Source organism: Mirounga leonina, unplaced genomic scaffold (assembly GCF_011800145.1).
Source record: "Mirounga leonina isolate KUSES-001 unplaced genomic scaffold, KU_Mleo_1.0 Mir_98, whole genome shotgun sequence".
Lineage (NCBI taxonomy): Eukaryota > Metazoa > Chordata > Mammalia > Carnivora > Phocidae > Mirounga > Mirounga leonina.
The window spans coordinates 1,585,061-1,608,574 of NW_023270921.1; the positions used below are offsets into that span (position 1 = coordinate 1,585,061).

At 35.1% G+C, this 23,514-nt stretch overlaps 1 pseudogene; it reads right to left on the reverse strand.

Annotated features, from left to right (window-relative positions):
• Positions 1–5,350: 5,350 nt before the first annotated feature.
• LOC118006703 lies at positions 5,351–5,466 on the reverse strand (annotated as a pseudogene).
• Between the last annotated feature and the right edge of the window lie 18,048 nt (positions 5,467–23,514).

Sequence of the window (23,514 nt, forward strand, 5' to 3'; positions counted from 1 at the left end):
TTACGTTTCACCACCATGTTCCCATTTTATGAATCTCATCTAGACCAAGGAAATGAGAAGCTTTGAAAGGACTTTTGAGATGACTTAGTTTTACCGTGAAAATATTTTTTAAATGCGGTTACTGAAGCCTAGAGTTCATGTGACATGTCAAAGTCACAAAGTTAGTTAGGATCTTCTGATTTTATTCAGCATTTTGAGTTTATATTAAATTATATCATGAATATATATATATATATATGTCATGAATATATATATATTCTAAAGTCCAAATATTATTTTAAAATAAATGAGAATAAGGTTAAATATATAATAAAACATATAAAATGGATTTACTGATGAATGGAAATGATAAATCAATAAATACTTGAAAATATTTTTTCTTTCAACATGCCAGATCTGAATAAAATGATCTCTACCATAAGTAGCTGACCTCTTTTCAGTAGACTCATTTAAAAAATTATTTATTCTAACTTAGGGAAGAGAGGAAGACACGGGTCTAGGATAGGAAAAGGGCTCTGGGAAAAGTCTATTTGCTAAAAAAAAATCCTCCTTTATAGACTCTAATCGTATTGATAACCTCCTCGATTTAATTACAGGAACCTTAGAAAGTATAAACCAATCCGCAGTCTCTATGTGAATGAAAATCTTATTTATTTACTTATTTAGCCGAGAACCTAACCTTCCTTGGGGAGGGACAGTGTGGAAAGGGAATTAGAAGAGTGGAAGGGAAGGATCATTTAAGGCAAAGAGTTATACTTCCAGTGAGAGCAGAACCAAATGGTGTACTTGAAGTTGGATACTTCAGAGTGACATGCAAAGGCAAGTTTCACGGTTTGGGAGAGGTTGTTAATAGCCATATTCAATTCAGAGACTTCATAACAGGTGGCTGAGATGATTTCCTCGGGCTCCAGAGGAAAGTACTCCATAAAATCCACCAAGCTGGGGAAGCGGCGTGCTGGAAGCCTTCTCAGAGAAATAATATATTTTTCATGAAGCGATCTGATAAGACTCAATTAAAAATTCTAATTAATTTGTAACCAAGAGCCAATTACTTCTGCTGCTTTGAATTTCTGATTTTACTGAATCAGGATTTGTATTGTCTAGTATCCACCATTCGAGGGTGTTACCTAGAGAAATCTATCCTGATTTTCTCTCACTAGCACCCAGAAATTATTTATCCTCTTCAAGATGGCATAGTGTTTGATTTAAAAATCCACCACGTCATGTAGCTTTACAAGGGCTCCCAAATAGCATAGATAGGAACTCAGACTTTATTTAAGATTAAAGCCGTCTATTGAGAGTAATAGTCTAAAATGAATAAACCTCATCAACTCATTCATAAATACCAGGTGACTACTACATGGTATATACCAGTACTATAGGTTTTGTGAGAAGTGTTATAAAACATCTAAGATACACTCTAAAGGCACTCACCATCTAGTTTAGGCAAAAGGACATGCAATCCCAGTAACGTGTATACACATTAGCTTCTAAAATATCTTAACACATGTGCTAGTGAAGCATGTGGAACTTCAGTCAGAGAGAAACATGTTAATGTTGTTTCAGTTCTATTCTCCAAGCCACACTATACATTCATCAGTGACAACTATCTGACAGGATGTTCCAAACCTCAGTACACACAAAACAACTCCGATTTTTGCTGGGTGGATTGGAGTGCTTCATGTAGCTCTGCTTTGCCTGGTTAAAGGAGTTCTGTCTGTCTGTCTGTCTTTTCTTTTCTTTTTGTTCTGTTAAAAATATGTGTGGATTCCAGGGGTAAAGTTAAGAAGGGAAAGGTCACAGTGGGATTGGAATGTAGGGTCATTTAAAACAGTCCAAGAGAATCCTGACCTTCAGAAAGATGGGGGCGGGGAGGAGAAGAGGAAAGACTTTTGAAATAACATCCTGAAAAGCAGATCTAAACACAGCATAATTATTGTTTAATATTCGAAAATTGATTTTACAAAACAAAGTATTTTGGCTAGCAAAGACATACTGCTTATCAATTGAGAAATGTGAGATGTTAATGAGTTTGATCCAAAGTTTGAGACAAATTAAGAAAGGTAATATTTCCTGCAGGAGTTTTTAGTTCTTTTGTTTAACTCTTTGTTTATAATGTCTATCCTTGTTACTTGAAATTCTCCTTCTTTTTTCCTTTCCTTTCCCCTTCCTTCCTTCCTTCCTTCCTTCCTTTTTTTCTTTCCTTTCTTTCTTTTTTATCTTCTTTCTTTCTTGCTGTAAGATCATATCTCTGCACTCTGAATCTGGTAAATAGTTCCTGAAGTACTAGTTAAAATACCCTTGATCCTACTCTGAGACAGCCCTGAAGACTTAAATGAATGGTGTTTGGTGATCTCAGCTCAGTCCCCAGTAAATGTCCACATCACAAAACCACATCACTTAATTTTAGGTGATTGATTATATCTGCTTAGTTTAAACTCAGGCTTGAGTCAGCCAGAGGACTTTATTACCCTCCATTCCTGTGAGGGTGGTCCAGCCAGGTCAAAGTCGAGGTCAATAATAGGGCAAGAAGGTACTGGCTTTGCCAGTAAGCAGACCTGCTCTCAACCAGAACAAAGAACTTCACTCCTCAGAGATGCTGTTTGTGCAAACAGATATAGTCACCACTAATACTCAAAGGCTACAGTGAACTCAAGTAGCATATTTGATCAAATAAAATCTTTTCATTATCCAGAGTTTGTTTATAACTTAATCTAGGAAGCAAAATATTTAAAATTATTAATTTATTAGATACTTTAAAAGCAGTAAGATTACATGAATTGATTCATCAACGAAAATATCTATTTAAATATGAAAATTGAAGATACAATTTTAAAAGTAACTTCTAATAGAAAAACATTTAATTATAAATAATAGACTCAAATTTAAATTTGTACACTAACTTGTATACGGTGAAACATTATAAAAAGATTAATAGTTTGTTCCCAAAAGGAATCTTGTATTTATATTTAAAATGCAAAACCAAAATATCTATACATTTTTATGTTAAAAGTCACATTTTAAAGTAGAACTAAATATTACTCATGGTAGGGAATTTCAGATTGTATAGTTGCAGCAAAATAAGATAACCCATTAGCACCAAACATATATAATTATTTTTTATGATTGTAATGGAAAATTATGACAAGAGAAATATTGATTTTAATGGTAACATTAAAAACCAGACACTAAAATATGTCATACAAAAAAATTATCCAAAAAGTTAATTTGGTCCTTAAGTACTATTAATTTGCAACTTCCACGTGAATTAGCCCATTAAATTGTGAAGAGAAAGTGCTTTAGTATATTTTTGAACTAGAAACCATATTTTAAATAAAGCAAATTAAGTTGAATTGGATAAAAATGAGGATAATAATAAGTCAATAGAGAAACATATATTATAAAGCTTTAGTGGGTAACCAAACAGACCACCACTGTTTCTTACTGAATGTGGCCTTGGAGAAGTGACTTAATCTCTGAACGAACATTCCCTGTGAGGTGGTAAGTTGGGAAAGAGGCTTTATGGGGAATAATTTCTACCATGCAATTTTGTTGTAAAGAATCAAATGATTTCAAATAGATAAAAACATATGACATATATCTGATAAATATTTGTGGAGATTTTTTCCTTGTAAAGAACTCATAAAGATGGCTTTAAGGAAAAATAGCTATAAAGACTGTAAGTCAAAACTCAGTGATTGTTTTCTAAGTTTTATAATCCCATTTGTTCTGCAGTGGTCTGTTCTGTAGGTAACCTCTAAGTAAGTATAATCTTAAATTCGTGTCATTTGTAAATTAGAAAATTAGTTATAATAACTTAAATTGGGCAGCAGGCAATAGAAATTCCCTCTTGTTGCCATGATGTGAGGTAGTGCGGCCATGTCCACATGGACCAAATAAACGACCTTGACTGTCCCTTCATTTGTCTTAACATCTTAACCATCAGTGCAGGGGCACCCGGGTGGCTCAGTCCGTTAAGTATCTGACTTTGGCTCAGGTCCTAATCTCAGGGTCCTGGGATCGAGTCCCATATGGAACTCCCTGCTCGGTGGGCTCTCTGCCTCTCTCTAATAAATAAAATCTGAAAAAAAACAAAAAAAATCAGTGCAGACTACTGCAAATACAGGTCAGGAGTGGCAGTCAATACGTATCACTGCAACGACCAAAATAGATTAACCATGTCGCAATTCTTTTAAAAGACCTACAATTTTTAAAAATTGTATTTGTTTAAAAAAATATTACTTCCTATAAGAGGTTTTCCAAACTCCATTTGATATATAACTTTACTAGATATAACAAACAAACAAACAAAAACCTTCTTTTTACTTTTTGTCTAGTTTTGCATTTTTAGAAACAGAAGTAACACACAGTAGCAATAAGATAAAGAAATCACAGAAGGGCAGAAAATAAGAAATGAGAGTCCTAAAACCAATGATCCTATTTTCCTGGAATAAACATTGTAAGATATTTATTTATTATTTATCCCTCCAGAACTTTAGGAACATACAAAAATATATATCCTTAACCTATTTTAAACAAAATTAGGAGCTTTTATGCGTGTGTAGGTATTTATATGCATGTATAGGAATGTAGGTATATATAACAGACTTCACCGTGTTCTGGGCAGTTCAGTATAGACTAATAGCCTAGAATAAAATCAAGTTTCTGCCTTGCGATTTTGGTTAGGTTACTCGACCTGTGTCTCAATTTACACAATATTAAAGTAGAATGATAATGACAATTAGATCCTTGGACAGTTGCAAATTTTCTAACTTATTATATGTGCTCTGTAATGTTAGCTATTATTACTATTTCATATCGGTATATATAATTTCTATCATTTTTAAGCTGCATCGTATTGAATGGATATGCCACATTTATTTAACCAATTTCCTATTAATAGACTTCTATATTATTTTTAATGTTTTGCTATAAATAAAGTGTACTAAATGAACTTAAGGATAATTCTTTGTGTACTGCAGTGAAAGTGTCTGTAAATGATTTCCCAGAAGTAGAATTTCTAGATTAAACAATGTATGCATTAACAGTTTTGGTAGATATTCTCAAATTATCCTTTCAACAAGACACTGTGTCAAAATACCATGAACTATGTAAAATGCCTATTTTATCACACTATTTACAACACTAGCTAGTAGCAGTAATTTTAATCTTTGCAAGTTTGATTAAATTGAATGAGATAACTAGTTCAATACCTATTTTATTATTAGTTATATCAGATATCTGTTCATGAACTTAATAGATACTTACCTTATTTTTTCTGTGATCCATTCAAATCCTTTTCACTCACCTCCCAAGAATTTCATCTTTGTATTTTTTTTTGACTTTCTAAAAAAATATGGGATGCTTCACGAATTTGACAAATCTGTGTGTCATCCTTACACAGAGGCCATGCTAAACATCTCTGTATCATTCCAATTTTAGTATACGTGCTGCTAAAGTGAGCACTTCATCTTTGTATTCTTATTGATTTGTTAAGCTCTTTACATGTTAAGAGTATTAACCATTCTTTGTATCAAAAAATATGAGCAATCTTGGCAATAATCTCAGTCATTGCTTTCCCCTAACAATTTTTAATCCATACAGATAAATTTGAGGCACTTAATTATATATATATATGCATATTTGCACATAATTAAAATCATATGGTTGCTCGCCCAAAGTTTTTTTCTAGAAATAATTCACCATTTACATGGTCTCTTTTATAAAACCCAAACTCTCATGATCACTTTTGTAAAGATGAAAACTCTCCTGTATATCATGGAAGATCTAAGGATCCCCAATACTCTAATTTACATTGTTGGCATTTTTATTTAGGTTTACTTAAATTTCTTTATTTGGGTTCCGTAAAAGGGATACTTTATCTTATATTTTAAGCACTTGGTTTCTCTCTGCTTTAAAGAAAATTAGCATACTGTAGATATTTTTAAATTTTTTTATTTAAATTCAATTTAATTAATACATAGTGTATTATTAGTTTCAGAGGTGGAATTTAGTGATTTATCAATTGCATATAACACCCAGGGCTCATTCCATCACGTGCCCTCCTTAATGCCCCCTACCCAGTTACCTCATCCCACCAACCATCTCCCCTCGAGCAACCTGTTTGTTTCCTATAGTTAACAGAGTGATCTTTTATTTTATTTTATTTTTTTAAAGATTATTTATTTTTTTATTTGAGAGAGAGAGAATGAGAGAGAGCACATGAGAGGGGGGAGGGTCAGAGGGAGAAGCAGACTCCCTGCCGAGCAGGGAGCCCGATGTGGGACTCGATCCAGGGACTCCAGGATCATGACCTGAGCCCAAGGCAGTCGCTTAACCAACTGAGCCACCCAGGCGCCCCAGAGTGATCTTTTAAAACCACAATATGATTTTGTTTAATTCTTTTAATAGCCCTCATTTGCAAATGTTTAAGAGGGCTTTTAGCAGGTCTACTGTAAAAAGTGTTGTGTAAGGAGGGGCAGCATTACACATCTTCATCACCTGGGACCTTATTAGAAATGTATATTCTCGGGCCCTATCCCAGACTTACTGAGAATTGATGCTGAAGTGTGAGAAGCACTAAACAGGATCTTGGAGGAGTGGAAAGCCTAGTCTTTCTATTTTCTTCCAGTCTTGCTCTCTTACTGATCACTGTATTCCACACCGGCTTTTTTTTTTTTTTTTTTTTTTCAGCTACACATTCCCTTCACCAGCCTTTCCTTCTGCTTTGAATATTTCTTCCTTCCTTTTGTTCTACTAAATCTTGCTGATTACGTAGATCACAACTTAAATGCTACTTCTTTGAGGAAATCTTCTTGCACCATCAAACCATGCTCTTCCTTATTTTATGTTTTAATATTTCCTTGTGCTTTTTATCAGTATATGTTTTGGGGATTCTTAAATCCTCCAATCCCCACCCCTTCACTATTTCCTAATCATAAGAAGCCGTGTCCTTTCTGGTTCACCCTTGAATCCTCAGATCCCATCATAGTGCTTGGTACATACTGAGACTGAAGTAAATATTACTTGGAAGAATAAATAAATACACGAATGAATAAATCCTCCCCAGAGTGCTTCCTCACTAATTTGAGGATCAAATCTAAACTCAATGATCATTTTATGGCTGAAGACTCCTCTGGTTTCTTCCTCTCCTTCAGGATGTCATGTGCCTTTTTTTCTGTGCCCTTTTGCATTCCCTGTTCTGACATTTCCTTTGTATTGTATTTTAACCAGTTTGTTGAATCCCCTTGCTTTTCTGCTTGTCCTTGAGGTTAGGGATGGCATCTCTCTCTCTGTCTCTCTTGCTTTCTCCAGGCCTTTTTCTATGTCTTTTATTTTAGCTATGTTGACTGGAGCATAGCAGACCCTCAATGACAGCTTTGTGAATTAAATTAAATGTTAAGACAGACTTTGCCACAAGTTTATTTTGAAACCAAGGGCCAGTTGGTTAATTTCTGTACATTTCAGTTTGCTTGCTTATAAAAGGAAAGCAACTTAAGGGAACTTTGTGAAAGATGATCTATATTTCGATTGTGGTGATGGTTACCCAATGGCACAAGATGAACAAAACTCATCAAACTGTGCATTTAACATGGGTGGATTTCATTTATGTAAATTACAACTCGGTGAACTTAGAAGAAAACTGAAGGCACAAAACTAAATCATGATATAGTGGTCCAATAGATATTTTTGAGTTGAACTTAGAACGAGTTTCATTTTTTTAACTTATTTTAAGTGAATCTGAATACCTCCAAACCCAGCCCTCACTTTCATTTTTCACAGACCCATCTCTATGATGACTTTACATGAGGGTTGATTCTCCCATTTTTATTCATCTCCCAAAATAGAAGCCCTTTTCTCTGTCCCCTTTGGAACTAAATTTCTATGGTTTTCCCCATAAACATTAGATCACAATCAAGGGTCATTGCTGAATATGATACCCACTTGAGGATGATGTAAATCCTTAATTATCCAATTAAGTGACTTCCCTAAGGGCATATATCACCCAAGGATTTGCCTGTGTTTAGTCACTGTGGTTCAAGTGAAACTTGGAATAATTTAATTTAAGATTTAGATGCATCTTCACATTACTTTTCTACCTTATAGGAAGATCATCAAGAGTTTCTTCCTCCGATGATTAAAGCATAGTATCTTATCAGAACAAGAGTATCTTATAGAGTAATATATAAAAATATAAAAATATATTACTCTATAATATATAATACAATGTGTACTATATAACATGCATGATAAAATATAAAATAATACATATTTTGTATATATAATACACAAACACACACAAACCTATAGCATTCTTAACACAATTTAATGTTTATTTCCCGTTCATATTAATCTTTCACTGTTAATACAAGGAGCTGTTTCACATCTAATGTGCTATTAGAAAAGGGCCATTATTTAGAACCTCAGAGACACCTGCCTGGCTTTGCTGGTGGGTTACTTTAAATTTTATTATGCCAGGAAATTGTTTTTCCTTCCCATGCATTTGCCCTCTTATCACTCATCCCATCTTGCGCTTCCAAGTCCATCCTGACTCTAATAGGCTAAGCTGCTCAATCATCCTAGAAGTTGACACATAACACAGAGCAATAAGGAAAAGGGGAAACAAAGGCAGTCTCACTGCTGCACAGCCACCTGGGATAAACGTGAGAAATGGGAACCTCACGTTTTAAATTGCAAAAGAAGAACTTTGTTGTAATCTTACAAAAGTATATTTCTACCCTTATTTTATTTTATATATATATATTTTAAAGATTTTATTTATTTATTTGAGACAGAGAATGAGAGAGAGAGAGCACATGAGAGGGGGGAGGGTCAGAGGGAGAAGCAGGCTCCCCGCCAAGCAGGGAGCCCGATGCGGGACTCGATCCGGGACTCCAGGATCATGACCTGAGCCGAAGGCAGTCGCTTAACCAACTGAGCCACCCAGGCGCCCTTATTTTATATTTTTAAAAAATCACTCTCGCACATAATCTGGGACAACATGGATGAAAATATATTGTGTAAGTATAGATTTTTAAAAATTGTAATACAAATAATTGACTAATTCGTCCTGTTTTCCTACGTAGAAGAGCCAAATAATTTCTGTGGTACATAATGCAAAAGATTCATTTCACATTTTAAAATAGTTTCTTTTTCTTTCTTTTTTTTTTTTTTTGGAAGATCTTATTTATTTATTTGAAAGAGCGAGAGAGCGCAAGCAGGGGGAGGAGCAGAGAGAGAGGGAGAAGCAGGCTCCACACACAGCATGGAGCCCCATGTGGGGCTGGATCTCATGACCCTGAAATCATGACCTGAGCCGAAATCAAGAGTCAGAGGCTTAACTGACTGAGTGAGTGACTGACTGACTGAACCAAGAAACATGAGAGAAGAGTGGAGAGCAGGGACGAGCAAGGTGTGGGAAGATGGGAAAGGATAATAGAAATGCATAGGAACTGCAGCACTGGGGAAATAGGTAGAGAAAGAGGAGTTGAGATAAAATTAGAAAGAAAAGTCCAGAAAGGAAGAGAAGCTGAAAGGGCTCAGTGTTCTGGTTTTTTTTTTTTGGTCATGATGGTGGCAGGTTTGGTCAACTGCCAACGTCTCTCTGCCTTGCACTAATTTATAGCAAATTCTATGTTTTGGGGGACATGTCTAAGACAGGCCCAACCCTGAATTTGTTGTGTCAGTGAAAACCTTCTCTGTCTCACGAGTGAAAGGGACACCTGGGCCATACTTCATAAAAGCTCTGAGTTGGAATGTCATAAAACCCCACAGATGGAGTCATTTGCTGATGAAGAGCAGATCCACACAATTCTGTTACTTATATTGAAACACTGATACAAGTCTTTTTCTACTATAATGAGAGCTCTTAATTATTGGGTCCTAAAAGAGTGCCTAGAACTATACTAAATATATCTCAGTTTTTAATTAATAGTGTAGCTATTATGATTTCCATTTTAAAGATAGGGAAACTGAGGTGCAATAACATAGATATTTGCTGAAGTCAGGTAGCTAGAAGGTAACCAAGTCAAAATTCAGACTGAGGTCTGACTTCATAGCCTGTGTTCATTTCACACATTAAACTCTTTCTGACCAAGCATCTCAAAAAGCTGTTTACCAATATACTCAGGTTACGAGTTTGCTATTTCATGTTGAAATAACATCACAAAGCTAGATATAGTTGATGATCCATAAGTTAATAGATTGTGTGTCTATAAAATTGTTTTGTAACTTCAGCAAAGAATAAGTTTCTGTGCAAATCTGTCATCTAAATTATTTTACTAAGTTACTAAAACTCAATATGGGGATAAGAGTAATGCTTCTCAATTTCCAGCCTGGCAGATGGTGGAGACTGAATCCTAGGTTTAAGCACAACCAGAACACAACTATTTTTTTTGTTTGTCTATTTGTTTACTGTGTGCTAATACCATTGTCTCACACAAAAAGAAAGCTCAATTCGTTAGAAAATGTTAAAAACCAAAAGCTTTCAAATATCTCACAAATTTATCTTTCATTTTAACATAAATACAAATCTATTTTTTTTCGGTTGGCCAGTACTATTATTTTTGAATTTTAAATAAGAGATGATCTCTGATCTTTGAGTCTAGAAAAACTTTCATATTGCTAAGCAACTGTAGATCTCACCCTGAGGAAACAAGACTAAATGGAAAATTATTTTCACTACCTCTATGTGAATTACAGCTTATATCAGTTATTTTCCTGAATCAGCTTACAAAGTTATTAATCAAAATATGAGATGTTATTACAGAAAAAAATTATGAGACAGTTGCTTCAGCCCTTGAGTACTGAAGATAAAATTTTGAGTGGTTTTAACTGTGCAATCTCTGATTTGAAACAAAAATCCAACAAGCATATAAGACTCATTTTCTAGGGGTTCATTTTTGCCCATGTCTTTAGGAATAGATTCCATCCATAATTGAGAAGTGTCTGTGGAATGCCAGTGTCTTCCTTAGATCTGTTGACATCATTTTTTCGTTGAGTTTCTTCAAAATTATTCTAACTATAAGTAATAGAGCAGAATTTAGAAACTGCATTTTTACATTTCAAAGTCAATATAAAATTTGGGTAAAATTACATGTTTAACAATTTTTCTTCTGCTATTATGAGTATTTCATTTAAAGATTTGATTTTGATTCTGATTTTCCTGTAAAGACTTAACTAACCCTGGGTTTTAGCAGTGGGGTTTAATTTAATAAATGTTGGGTCTCTATATTGGAGGACACAAATTCTTTCTTTGCTGTGTTCAGTTTGCAATGATAGATTTCAATAATTTCTTGTAGTACCCATGAAATATACCTCAATATGTGTTAGGCTTCCTAAATAAATGTTTTGAAAATAATGATTTTAAGTCTTATGGCTTCAAATTCATTATTATAGCTATTTATTGGTATAATATCTATCTTAAATAATCTATGTAGGAAGGACGATGATATTTTATTCAGGTAATTAATACTAGCAGAGTCTAATGATGGAGCAGGGAGGAGGGACCGATCTCAACCACGATGGTCAGGGAAGGCCTCCTTAAAAGGTAATACATGAGTGACACCTGGGAGAAGGTGAGAGAGCAAATCATGGGTTGGAAGGAAGTTCTAATACAGTGAGCTATTTCAATGATTTTAAAATTAATGGTAGATACACTATAAGTTGCCAAAAGTTAAAATACATGCCTTTCTTTCTTTACAGAGACCCATATACTCACATGAAAAAATTTCTTTTTATTTTTATAAATCTTTTCACTACACACTTTCCATATAAATTATATTTTAGAAGTAATAACCTATACACAAAAATGTTTACTAAATATTAACTTAATACAATTCCATTTCTACAACATAAAATAAAAGTGATTGAAATATTTATTTCAAATAGTTTGGTAGGAAAAAATGCTCACACTCATTTTCACTTTTATTTACTCTCCTTGAAATATTTTAAAATAGAGAGGGCATGAATGAGTATAATACACTTAATGTATATGAGGAAAATATGGGGAAAATGATCTTTTTCAAGCCATGAGCCTAGAGGCTATGTAATCATTCAGACCTGGAACAGCATGTAAACATTTGTACATTTGTTCAACCTCAGAAATCTAGGCTTGTATGTCTAATGATTTAAGACTTCTTTTTAACCTCTGACTCTTAATAGCATCTGAAAGTCCTCTGTAAACCAAGAATCTACTATAAAAAAAGGATTACATTGGGCTTTAAACAACAAATGAAAGAAAGAGGTAAGGAAGATCAAATCGTCTGTTTTTCATTCTAAACTTTCATCTTCATTTGAAAACTTTTTTCTACTTTTTGGCAGTTCTAAAAATCTGGCAAGTCTGGCCAATACTTCTTTGAATAAAGACAAAACTGGAGACCTGCAAGATTTTATACTCTTGGAAGAGGCTATTTTCATTGCACACTCAAAGAAACTCTGAATTTCTAAGAATTGAAACAATTGGTGAAAGGAGGAACAGAGAGGTCAAAACTATTACATTGCTCCTTGTTTGCATTGCTTAATTTTGGCCTTTTCTCTTTTCTAAAGACACAATTAGACTGAGCGACAATCTGGCAAGTAAAGAACATGTGTTCATATTTCCCCTTTTCTCTTGTGTTGGAGGAGGCTGGAGTGAGCATTTCCTCCAAACAAATCACACACGTGAAACTGTAGAACAGACTGAAAAAGTTCCCAGCCCCTCTTCACTTTTAGCCTGCTCCATTTGGGCAATGCAGCTTTCCACCAGTGTAGTTGGAGGATGTAGGAGTGGAAGGAAGAGCCCTCAGGCAAAGACAAAGACACTGGAGACTACAAGTTCAGGAAAGGACACTGCATTCTCCAGGTACATGGAGAAGACATGTGCTACACACGGTCTACTGCAGGCTAAATGAATACCTTTTTCTTGCAGAAGTAATTTCTCATACATTTTTTGTTTCATTACTCCTAGCAACACAGTGAAGTATTCCCTTTTTATAGATGATAAAACTGCCAGTTCAGAAAGGTTAGTAACTTGCTGTTTTAGTTTGTCAGGGCTGTTATGACCGAGTACCACAAACCAGGTGAATTAAATCACAGATATTTCTTGTCTCAGTCCTGGAGGCTAGAAGTCCAAAATCAAGGTGTTGGCAGGGTTGGTTCCTTCTGAGGGCTGTCAGGACTGATCTGTTCTAGACCTCTCACTCCTGGGATTATAGATCACGACCTTCTGTCTGTGTCCTCACAATGTATTTCTCTATCTGTGTCTGTCTCCCAACTTCTTCTTATGAAGACTCCAGTCATAATGGATGAGGGCCAATGCTAATGACTTCATTTTAACTTCATTACCTCTGTAAAGACCCTGTCTCCAATAAAGCCACGTTCTGAGGTGTGGGGGTTAGGACTTTCACATGTGAGTTTTAGAGGGTCAGAATTCAACACTTGTCAAAAGTGTCTTAGTAAATGAGTAAATAAGCTGGGGTTTCAAACACGTGAATACAGGATTCCAAAGCATATGGTCTTCAAACAACAGAACACTGTCTTCTTATGTAAAGTATGATATATTTGGTAGACAGTTACACAGTAAAAAATTAAACCTACTTACTCATATTATATAACTTTATAAGGAAGAGGCAACTAAGGGCGGGCTGTCATTTATCGGTCTTAGAGTCAAGGAGCTTACTTCCCTGTCAAGGGAGGCAGTTGCAGAAGTGTCTTGTGATATGATTTACAGGGACTAGGGATGGCTGTCTTCTCCCATAGGTCAATTCAAACGCTACCTTCACTTGTATGGACTTTTCTAATTCCTTTATCATAAGTTATAAATATTTTTAAGTATTTTTCTCTACTTGAAGCATTATAATTTTTTTATGTCTGACTTTACCAACAAATTAGAAGCCCCTTGGGGATGTGTCTTCTCATAAAATGAAAATAAAATTAAAGCTGGAGAATAAAGAATTAAATCTAAGGAAACTGTACACTAAAACAATCATGTCATATCACTACCCATTAGAATGATTAACATAAAAAAAATACTGAGAATTCCAACTGAAATTCTCATACATTGCTGGTGGGAGCAGGAAATTTTAGAGCCCCTCTGGAGAACAGTTTGGCAGTTTCTTATAAAGTTAAACATACACTTATCATATGACCTATGAACTTCAACTTCTGGGTATTTACCCCACAAAAAGGAAAACTTACATTCACACTATAATTTGTATACAAATGCTTATAGCAGCTTTATTTAGAATAGTCGAAAACTAGAAACAACCCCAATGTTCTTCAGTAGGTGAATGGAAAAACAAACTGTGATACTTGCATAATATGGAAAAATACTCAGCAGTAAAAAGAATGAACAGCTGATATATGCAGCAACTTGAACAACCTGAGTAAATAAAATAAGCCTGTTACAAAAGGTTATGATGTATGCTGTATGATTTCTAGTACATGACATACCTGGGGCTCGGGGGAAACCAATACATTGATAGAGAACAGATTCATGTTTTCCAGGCTTTATAGATGGTTGGGGAGGGTTGCCCATAAAGAGATGGATCAAGGAGTTTTTTGGGTGATGGAAATATTCTGTATCTTGATTGTGGTGGTGGTTACGAGTCTATGCATGTGTTAAAATTCATAAAATCATACACCAGAATTAAGTCAATTTTACTTTATTTAAAAATAAAATTATTACCCCTCTCCCAAAGATAAACATTTAGGGATCAAAGAAATACTAATTAAATCTCATCTCTTCCATTTTTATTGTAAGTCATATTTTCTGCAAATATTTTTATATTTTCTGCATATATTCTGGCTCCTCAGTGAGGAGGGACACAGGAACATTTGCTGAAGGAGGGACATAAATGGACAAAATAAGATTTGATTCCTTGGGGCGCCTGGGTGGCTCAGTCGGTGAAGCATTTGCCTCCAGCTCAGGTCATGATCCCAGGGTTCTGGGATCGAACACCGCATTGGGCTCCCTGCTCAGTGGGGAGCCTATTTCTCTCTCTCCCTCTGCTGCTCTCCCTGCTTGTGCTCTCTTTCTCTGTCTGTCAAATAAATAAATAAAATCTTAAAAAAAAAAAGATTTAATTCCTCAAGTTAACGTATCTCTTTCTTTAATTATGGAAAATTTTTTAGACATTATCTCTTTGAACAGTTCCTCTCCCACATTCTTTGTTTTTCTTTCCTCTAAGAGATATATATTTTTTTATGCCCACAACTTATTTGTAGGCTCCAAATCCTTTGACAGACTGTAAGCTTTCCCATTTCTTTTTACCATTGGTGCATGGACTCTTCTAGTAGCTGGGACTAAGGAGCATTTCAAGGCTTCAGAGTTTATGTAGGAGCCCACTTATAACTATCTCAGTATTCAGACTGTGGCTGTTTCTTCATTGTGTATGGTCATTAGAACATGAAATTTTTAGTGTCTAGACCCTGGGCCTCTGTCTAGACCAATCTCAATGGGCTGCTAAAGTTTCAATCTTCTCTTTACTACTCTGGCTTTGATTTCTCTCCATTTTTAAGATCTGTATATTTTTTACTTATTACTTAGAACCAAGTAATTTATAACTTTTTATTTGATTTGATCCATCCTTTCTATGGGCCCATGTGTGTATGTGTGTTTATGCACGGAAAAGGGACTCTGATGGCATATCTATTTCAGCTCATTCCATCATGATGGAGAGAATCTCAGACACTTACTAAAGATTGAGAATAACCTTAGGAAAAAAAAGTTGTCTGTAGATCCACAAAGGATAGGATAAGACCTTAAATTTCATTTTATTCCCCATCCCCACTATGCACACATATAAACATAATGTTCTTACAGTCATATAAGAACTTATGCTAGGAGGTACTCAATATATAGTTGTTTAATGAATGAATGTGTGAATGAAAAATGTCTAGGACATAATACACTGATATGTAAAGCAGAGGTCTTCTCAAAAATTTCTCAACCTTTGTTTATGGCAAATAATTACTTTCATTATTTATCTCTCTAACAAATCTATTTAATCCTTTATATTTGCCAAAATATCATTAACTTTCAAAGTTTATGGTTGTGTAATGTTTGTGTATGTTTGTTGGCCAATTATTCCACCAATATGGTGCATGCATGCTAAAATCCAGGGGTATAGCATCACTATGGAAACAGAATAAAAATATCCCTGACCCTGTCAGAGAACATTAGAGAAGGCTTCCCATAGGCAACTGCATTTGAACTGAGACTTAATAGATAAATAGAAGGGACCATGGGACGGGCAATAAGGAAGGCCACCCTTGGCTAAGTGAACAACAGCAAATGCAAAGGCAATAAGAATTGAATGAGGATAAAAGAATTTATCCTCTCCTAATATGACTGGAGAAATGCATATTTGTTTCAGGGTGGCACAGGGGCTAAGAAGGCATGAGAGGTAAATTTGGAAACATTGGCAGAGTGAGATCATGGAAGTTATGCCATTCTAAGAGCTGTGGATTTTATAGTGTAGGAAACCTTGTGTCATTGAGGGATTTTAAGAGGAAAACTATATGATCAAATTAGGGATTTACTTATTTAAAGATTTATTTTCATTATTTTAGAGAGAGAGAAAGAGAGAGAGCACGTGCTTGCACATGTGTGGTTGTGAGCATGAGTGATGGGGAGGGGCAGAGGGAGAGAATCTTCAACCAGACTCCCTGCTGAGTGTGGAGCCCAGGCTGGGCTTGACTTGGAGCTCGACCTCATGACCCATGAGATCAAGACCTGAGCCAAACCTGGCATATCTGACCTACCAGTTGGTCACTCAACCAACTGACCCACCTGGTGCCCCTCAAATTAGGGATTTATAAGGCACCGCTTAGAGCAGTGTAGAGATGATTTGGAGATGAAAAGATCTAGTTAAGTGCTTGGTAAGAAATTGTAAGGCCTTCACCTAAGGTAGTAGAAGGGTGAGATAGAGAAATAACTAGGTGTTCAAATCCACAAGATTTAGTAAAACCTGGAATATGTGAATGGGCTGAAAAATAGACTTCAATTAACAAAAAGTATTCAGCCCATGTAAACTATTATTCAATTTCAATAGCATCTAAAAATTTGAATTGATTTTCTGATGAGAAGGACAGACATTATTTACCCAAGAAACTTTTTGGGTCCATAGTTAATACATATGTAAAAAGTGTCTCTAAATTATCTGGAAGTGGTCATACACGGATGACTCTGACAAAAAAAAAAAAAAGTCTACATAGCTAAATTTGTCCCTCACCGAGACACTTCCCTCTTCCTATAGTTATAAAATTGCAGCCTAAATATGAACTGTGAACACATTTGCTTTCACCAAATTCAGGCAACCTTATTTACAGCAGCAGCATCTGCAGACAATGTTTAATTGTTTCTTCTTTTCAATATAACCAAAACTACCCAGCATAACTTTTTTTTTTCAAAGAGCCAAAAGCATAAAGATGGAATTTTAAAGTGCAGCTTTTTGTAGTAACAGTTTGAACAATTTCTAGAAGTTGAAAAATGCTGATTGGTTGCCTAGAGGGTTATGCTAAGGAAAACAAGACAGAAATCCAAGCCCTAGAATTCATGAAAACCTTTGTCATGGCAAACAATAGTGAAACCCAACATTGCCTGGAAGGGGAAATTTGAGTCTGCAATCTGTTAGACTTTGTGCACTGATAGGCGATAAGACTCTGTGCTGCATTTGGAAAGGAATACAGTAAACACAATTCCGGACAGATCTGCCTCAGGCTTAACATGACACAAGTGCTCTGTAAGTGAAAAGAAAAGGCAATTCGGGACACATTACAAACTGCTTTTATTTTCTAGCATTAAAGCTAAAATGTCAAGTAATATCTATTAACAGGAAAATGTCCTCTTTACTGTGTTTAATCTAGTCTTTATAAACATTGATGTGGAGGGAGAAGATAATTATTATTTTTAAATAGGAATATATGTGAATGTTTGGAAAATTCTATCACAGAGGCACTTTAGATTTTAAATATGTTCCCACTCCAAAACAAACCTAATACAAATTACAGTAGATGTAAATACTTATAAGTAAATCTGAATTAAAATTCATTTTCTACAATAGAAAATAGTAACTAATGACTATAATTATTAGCTATAACAGCAATACACCTTTGACACATAACTTTCCTGCAGGAACCCACAACCCAGGAAGGGAGAAAGAACAGCACCACCACCACCACCAACAACAACAGTATGTTTAATTATGTTGGGTCAAATATTTGATGACCTGAGATAGAAATTACCTACATTTCCAAAAGTAAAGCATTTGACCAATACCTTGAAACTAGGTAATCTGTGGAACTGTACACAGAGACATCTTTAAAATGTCCCCACTTATTTAAAAATTATAAAAGAAAAAAACTTACATGACTTACGAACGTTTACTGAAGAAAAGTATTCTTCACTGCTAGAGCATATTAATTAGTTCCTATGAAGTGGCATGTATAACACAAAAAGTTGTACGACATTTGTTTTAAAATTGTGGAGGGGATTTTTGGTTGGAGAACAAAATTCATTTTCTAAACTTTGATACTGAGACAAAATTTCTTCCCTTCTAATAATCCAAAGTAAGTGGAATTATTCATATAGTTTACAATTATATGTACACAATATAAATAAGATGAACAGGAGTTGGACAACTATGTGGGTTGAATTTTAAATATACCGAGATAATGGTTTGTCTTTTATCATCGTGAGTCATCTGTTTTACCTCATATTCTCTGCTTTATATTGGCTGTGAAGGAACATTTTCTAATTCTTAAGGGACTTGCATTTGTTCTTTGACATTTTTAAGGATAAGACTAAGAAATCTATAACAAGATAATATATTAGACTTTATTTGAGTTTCTTTTTTTTAAGATTTATTTATTTTAGAGAGAGAGCACAAACAGGAGGGGCAGAGGGAGAAGGAGAGAGAAACTCAAGCAGGCTCAACTCCACACTGAGCATTGAGCCCCACTCAGGGCTTGATCACATGACCCTGAGATCAGGACCTGAGCCTAAACCAGGAGTCAGACTCTTAACAGACTATACCACCCAGGCACCCTGAGTTTCTTTTTTAATTTAAAATACTCTCTACATAATTTTCACATTACTATAATTATGCAAATTGATTAAATAATTTAATATCATGACATTACATATATCATTTCCCTTTTGATATCATGGCATTATATGTATCATTTCCCTGAAACAAAGCCAGAATTAAGAAGAAAGTTCCACTTAATTTATAAAAGCTTAGAGCAGGGACTTTTCCTTCTACTATTCTAGGAAAAATTGTGTGGTGGACTTGAAAGAGCAACAAAGACTTGAGATTGAATCTAAGTTCTACAACCATAGCTGTTTGCTTTGGGAAAATTAACTAATATTCAAATAAATGAAAATTTTAATTAATCTCATTTTCTTTGTCAACCTTAAAAATAAAATATCCAGTTAGCTTACCAGGAAAATCAGTTTATTCAGGAATAGCAGAGGAATTGCAATTTAGGAAATGGAAACCACAAGCAAGAACAATTTTGTTCTCTAGAACAAAAAAGTAGAGCATTATTTTATGCAGGAAAAGAGGAAGCAGAAAGGAGCTGTGTGGAATCAGAGTTCATTGGAGGAGAGCAAGAGTTCAGGGTTGTGGAGACTTCTCATTGGCTGAGTTATGGTGGTTCTCATTGGTTGGGTTGTTGCTGAGCAAGGAGAAAATCTGTGATGAGTAGTACATACTCAGGACTTCTCGACTCCATTTTGTATGAGGTTTTCCTTTACTCATTTTCACATTTCACCCTTTGATCAAGATCTCTCCTCAAAAGCATCACTGATCGGGGTTTCCATATTTAATGCCACTGTCAGGAAGGACATTTCTTGGTTGTCATGTGCCATGTCAGAGGGAAAATGTAAGATTGGAATCCACTGAGACACCATTTGAGGAACAAGGAAGGTTGGGAGGAACTCTCAGGCATTTCCCACCAAAATCTAGATCTTTTCAGGGTCATAAGCATTGGAGATCATCTCAATTCACTGGGTTAGCATCACTCTATTTTTCATGTTGTGTCTGAGAAGGTTAGATAAGCAACAGGTATGGAGCTTAAACATGATTATACAAAGTAATAAGAGGGACAGAATAATGACCCCAATTTCTATAATAATTCTAAACAAGGAGCCTAGACCTGAAGATAACCAGCTAAGGAGATAAAAGGATCATGGATCATTAGGTGAAATTTTTTATAGCCAATGTTTTTCTTCCCTAATCATATGTAATTGGGTTTCCACTTCTCCAGAGGAATTTATCTATGCACAGAAGGGGGTGTTTGCCATTACACAAACACCTCTTTGCTCAGCAAGTAGATAAGCAAGGGCCATGTAATTGTCCAAAACTACATTAGCCAGCAAGTCAAGTGATCATTGTCCAGCTGCAGCTGCCTTGGGCATGGAAACGGCTAGCTCCCCTAATGAAGAGATTTCTGATCATGCATTCATTGGCATTAACTCTGGCTGAAGAGAGAAGGGATATCTCCACGGAGGAAAGCTGAGAGTAATGTTTGCCTTGTGGAAGTTTCCCTTTAAGGAGGCCATGGAGGCTCAATGGGATGAAAGAATGGAAAGATCAATGGGAGGCTCCTGATTTGTTATGAATGTTAACAGGGATAGCTAAATGTCCTAATGAGCATTAGCCTTCAATTCACCAGCCATCTAAACATTTATATGCCCATGGGAAATGCCATCCATCACAGACAAAAATGAAACAGGGTAGAGTGCAGAGGACTCCAGTTAGTCCGTTATTGATAGATCCATTAGCCAGAATTTCTTGATATTTTTCAAGCCAGAGATCAGAGGAATTCAGGTGACATTCTGTGAGGTACCACCCCATCCTCAAGCATTCTTTTCTAAAAGCTGTGGAAAAAGGAGTTAGACCATTTGTATTTCCCTTGGATGCAGGGGATAGATCATATTTAAATAAGAAGAAGAACATGGGGGGTGAAGGTCATACAATTGGCAAAAATGGAGGTATCTAGCTGAGCTAGTACAGTTATGACCAGGGAAATGTTGCCACTGTCAGGAAGGACATTTCTTGGTTGTCATGGTACGGGGATGCTAGCTATAACAGCGTGTTACAGCAGGTAACATCCATACACTCGCAGTATAATCAACAGTGGCATTTGGGATGAAGGAGAAATTAGTTATAGATAAGATGATTAGAGTATCTGACATCATGACATTATGTGACATCACATTGGAGTTTCTGTTGATAGATCCATCAGTTAGAAAGGTTTTTCCCTTTTTGCAATATATTGGGAAATGCAGATAAAAGCACTGTCTTTCCAAGAAAAGGAGAAAATAAGACAAGAAGCAACAGCAAGAAAAAGATATACAGGCCTGATCCAGTCATCTTGGGAAGGCTGTTTCCTTCACATGTTGTCTACTTCAATTTCTATAAATCTTTATTTTCAAGTCAACAGTTGGTATGAATTTCCAATGTTTGGTACTTTCTTTCAGGTGTGACATGTGGATCTGAGAGTCTATTCCCTGGAGTTTGGTGGCACAAAGAATTGACTAACAGAACCTGATAGGGGCCTTTCTAATGAGGTTGAAAAGAGTCTTTCTGAAGATGTCTTTTCTAATTATGAACTCTCTGGTTTATAAGGAGTGATGCTTGAGGTCTTCATCTCCTGGAACCATGCTGTGAAAAGTCTGCCCTACTAAAGCATGGCTATTTTCAATAGATTTTGTTAGACTTTTGCAACATTGAAGTATATTTCCTTTTATCAGCTGTGGATCAAAAGAAGTAGGGACTAAATATGTCAGGCACCTAGTAATTATTTTGAAAAGAAAATGTTTATGGGCCACAAAAACGATAAACCTGAGATTTAGAAGGACTAAATGCAATGCTTTTGGGCAGGGTTTTTGAAAGGTCTCTACAAATTTTGCCAATTGAGTCTTAATGATGTCATTAGTGATTTCGACTAGCCCTGAGAATTGAAGGTGGTAAGCACAGTGAAACCAGCCAAATAACACAAACTTGTCGAAGTACCTGACCAGTAAAGTGAATTCCTGTTACTACGAAGTTCAAAGTGGGAGGGGTATCCCCAGGTAAAAATGATCCTTTCTGATGGGATCTTAGCCACAGAGGAAGCAGTAGCCTGTCTACAAGGTAGACAGACTCTTATTTAACTTATGCAAACAATGAACTACATTGCCATGAGAAAAGAGTACTCAAAAGTTTTTAAATTCTGGAAGGATCAGGATGGGAAAAAAGTAATTGTTTCATCTTTGTTTACAAAGATTTTACCAAATTACTTTAAGTCATAGATAGTTTAAGAGAAGACATTTCCCTAAATCCAATTCAGTGGTATGATCTTAAACCATCAGAGACCTATATTCTAGAGTACTTGTCAGAATGCTTTTCATGAATTTCTCTGAAGATGAAACACATTTGCAAAAGCATCAGAATAAAACAATAACTGTATAGATGACAAAAGTCTTAAAAATGCCCATTATTAAAGATCTGAAGAGAATTAATTATAATGGAATTGACTAGGGGGTTTGCTTATTTCTGTGACGTACATTTTAAAATTATGACTGATAACATTATATCAGGACACAGTAGACTTCAGGAATTTCATATAGGCTTTGGAACACTTATATTAACATATACTTATACAGATATAAGGTGAAGACGGTTTAGTATAATTCTTATTTGACATACTTTCCATGTAATTTAGTATATCATTTAAGCCTAATTTAGTCTTTTTTATAAAGAGAGAGAATGAATCCTTTGAGATGTTCTAGAGACCTTTTGGAAAAACCTAAAGTTAGTTCAAAGTTTAAAAGACTTCACCCAGAATTTGATTTTGGGGAAGGTTGTCAAAAATATTATCCAAAGTTTTTGGACACTTGACCAAACAGGATCACATATAATTATGAAACAAGACTTAATAATTATCCATTTAACCAAAGTGACAAAAATAATTTTTAAGGCAAATATAGAAAGTTACATAGTTGCAAAAAGTCTTAGCTCTTTTTTAATAAAGACAGTTTTTCTAAGTAATCAAAGACCTGATAAAGACAGAACACAGAATGAAAACTTCACTTCCTGGGCAGATTACATTTAAGGTAAATTTGTTTACAGTTTCTTATTAAAAGCAGACCAATAATCTAAAAAAACTGTCTTTTTAACAGAGAGAAAAAACAAATTCTAATTCTGCACCAGTATACTTTTAAAATTCTTTTTTCAACTTAAATAAATTCATTCGGATCTTAGCTTGACCACACATAAAAATCCTTTCTCAAGATTTCTTTTATGCAAATCTTCTATAATTTAGTATATCAATTCAGCTTTTGTCCTATCCTTTTCCTTTCTTAATCTGGCAATAATTTTTCTTTAGGGCAAAATTACTTTCTCTTTCCTCAACAAAGTGCATTTCCATTCTTCATACCTTCTTTTACTGAAAACACACATCCAATTTCCCTTGTCTTCCTGCCTTTATATATAAATATATGCATATTTAATGCATATATTTATAAATATAAATATAAAATATATA